Consider the following 3,567-nt stretch of genomic DNA (forward strand, 5'->3'; position numbering starts at 1 on the left):
ATAGAAGAGAGGACAAAAGGCTGTAAGGGCAGAGGACAGGAACTGTGCAGCAGAAAGACACCTTCTGGGCATGACATGGCCATGCACTCACATGAAGCTGAGATTATGTGCACAAAATTTGCACAAGATTGGGCCTATCAACATTTCACATGGATGGAGACCCCCAGGGAGACTATTACCATTTAACACTTGTGGGAAGGGAGTCTTTCTTTGGTGGTATAACCACTGGTAAGTTGTTCCTGGTCAAATGAATAACCTCTCATCCATGCTCAGGCAAGTAACTCAATTCAGAGAGCCACATACAAAAAGGATGACATGTGCATAGAAGGGGGCTTGTTAAGTGTGTCAGCTGGAGAAGGGACCAGAGAAGGGAATGAAGGTGGATGTGACTGTATGAACGTAGAAGCTGTCAAACATTTTTTTAAAAACTAAAATGTATCTTAAAATGGACACTTTGAAATATATACATCAGAATATGGAATCCAGACAACTGGCACAGAATAAACCAGAAGACCAACCAAACACTGGAGGTCTGAAGTCCATAAGCTCAGCAGCATATCTGAAAGGAGGGGCCCTTTGGCAGCTCTACCTTCAGCGCCCAAAACTGTGAAAGCAAAACCAGCTCTCACCTCAAAGGGAATGGGAGCTTATTCTGAAGTTAGCTAAGTGACCATGGCTTATGACCACAGATTCAGGTTGCCCTAATATACTGTGTTCCAACATGGTGATAGTTTCATGAGGTTGTATACTTCTAAAAAAGGAAATTCATAAAAATCAAGCAAATGGTGGAAACACCAAGTAGGCAGGTTACAGAATGGCAGTGGAAAAAAGGCACAGATTATATTGTAGTCTCTGGTTGGTGGTAGCTTATGGTTATCGTAGTCCAAGAGATTCATGTAACTGTCCTAAACATGGTAGGCCAAACACAAGGGGGCAGTGCCTAAGGTAACCTGGCCCTGGCCCTGGCCCTGCAGCCTTCCAGTTTTCCAGGCACAGAAGTTCACAGCCAGCCTTGTAGAATCTGTTAGAGTGGTTTTTTCTGGAAACTTCAGAGCCAGAGGTAAATGACAATAGTCAGAAACTACAATTCATCTCAAAGCAAAGAATGAGCTGGAGGACAGGGTAACAAAATCAAAAACCCAGACATTAGGAGACACAGTTAGCAGCCTCTTTCCTGCTCGGTCCCCATCTGAGAAGATGTGTCTGCTACAGAGCAAGGCTAAGAAGAGCAGCTAAAGTAGCTTCAGCAGCTTAGCCAGACCAGGACATAGTCATCACAACAAGGCAACTTGCATTGCAAAGGACTGGGGACATCAGCAAGGCTGCTTCTACGGACTCCACCATCAGGAAGCCTTCCAGACAGCAAGAGCTCATTTCCACTTGGCCGTACTTGTCCAGACAGCCAGCAGCAGCTCACTTACGGTCAGTTGTACTTGTTCAGACAGTCAGCAGCAGTTCACTTCTGCTCAGTCATACTCAGCATGCTAGAAATTGCTGTTTCTGTATGATCCTACTCTGGAGTATTCAGGTTCACTGTCTCTTCAAGATCTGCATCTGTCAATATCTTCTTGCTCTATGTCAATTTTTCTTTTTTTATTGATATTTATTGAGCTTTACATTTTTCTCTGCTCCCTTCCCTGCCTCTCCCTTACCACCCCCCCTCAGCATTTCCAAAGTCCCCATGCTCCCAATTTACTCAGGAGATCTTGTCTTTTCCTACTTCCCATATAGATTAGATCGATGTAAGTCTCTTAGTGTCCTCATTGTCTAAATTCTCTGGGATTGTGGTTTGTAGGCTGGCTTTCTTTGCTTTATGTTTAAAAACTACCTATGAATGAGTACACGTGATAATTGTCTTTCTGTGTTGATGGGGCATAAACGACCGGCAATTAGAATTAACCAGACTAGCTTTAATATAAAATATTCAGCTTTAATAAAAGGAAGAAGGGGAGCTTACGAAACCAGGGCTCCAGCAGAGCATGGGAAAACAAAGAGGAAGTGGGAAGCACACCTGCAAGATTTATAAGTAAATCTTGGCCTTAGCGGGACATACCCCACAAACAAGGTGATTGGCTGAGCTTCCCCTTCACCTCCCCCTTTTGTCTAAATAAGACAGAACCAAGCCAAATACAACTATATACAATAGGAATAAATACCAAATATAAAATTACAAACAATATTAAGAAATATATAACAAAAGTTTTACTAAACATTCTATTTCAAGGAGTCTAAATAATGTAGAGGGTAACTACAATTATCTAATCTTCAACTCCATCAAAAGATCTGAGAAGGGAAGTAATATTACTTAAGCAACCAGGAAGTACAAACAAGAAACTTCCAAAATGTGCAACAAATGACAGACACAACTGACTACCTGGGCAATCACCCAAAGTCTCGTTTGCAAATATTGAGGCAACCAGCTTTGGCTAAGGCCTAACATAACTGACAAACCATTATCAAAGGCAAGTAACTTTTTTAAAACTATCCTACCCTGTCTTGGCAAGATAAGACAATCCTGTTTTATCCATTTACGGATATTCTGTATCTTTGTTAGTAGTCGAGGTATGGGCTTTTCTTTACCCAAAGGCCAGTTCTGCCAAGAAGAAGACAAGCTCCCAGTGGAGTGTCTTTGGTACTCAACGTTCTCTCGGGAGTAGAGCGGTGTTGCCAGGAGTGATTGTGTCTCGTTGGCATGGAATTCTAGGTTAGATTAAAGGCCATTTTCTACAGCTCTTCGAAGAAGTTGAAGATTATACTATCTATACTAAATATAATCTCTATATATCTAAAGAACCTGATTATCCTAAATATAACTATGACAAACATATATGACTATTGATTTATAATTCTTGATACCTATCTAACTTGAAGACTAAGAGAATAAACAACTGCAATAAATGAGGACAATGATCTCCAAATGTAAACAATGTCATTACATAAATAATAACAGAGGTAGAAATGTACATTGTGATATATGTAACAATTGTTTTAAACAGAGGTAGAAGCATACTCTCATACAATAGAGGTAGAATCATACTCATACAATATTCAATATATCAATATACAAGAATCAGCACCAATACAATTTTCTAAAAATAGCTCACAAATACCATTTATCCCATCAAACCAGTTAATCGCCCCCTTTTTTTCAATAAACACCCCTAATCCCATAAATACCTCCCCCATCCCCTCAACCCTATACCAACCACTAAATGATGTCCCTAAACCTGAGGGCAAACTCTGTTGGGAAGAGGGGACGTCATCCTCTAAGATTGCTTCCAGCTGACATGGAGGCAACGTTCTCCTTAGGGGGTCCTGTGGAAGCAAATGATGGTAAAGTTCCCAGATTAACACTTGGTCTGAGAAAACTGCAAATAGTCTGAGTATTTTGAGGAGGTCCGGCCAGAGTGTTGTCAAAAATGTGCACCATTCGAAACTGTCTTGTGCAGTTGGTACCAAAAAACAGGTCTAATATTAGTGCTATCAATATCATGACGTCATAGTAACGTGGAATTGATGTTGTGGGGCCCCATCTTCATCCTGGAACTTCAAAGATTACTGTAGGAA

This window comes from Microtus ochrogaster, linkage group LG2, assembly GCF_000317375.1.
Source record: "Microtus ochrogaster isolate Prairie Vole_2 linkage group LG2, MicOch1.0, whole genome shotgun sequence".
Lineage (NCBI taxonomy): Eukaryota > Metazoa > Chordata > Mammalia > Rodentia > Cricetidae > Microtus > Microtus ochrogaster.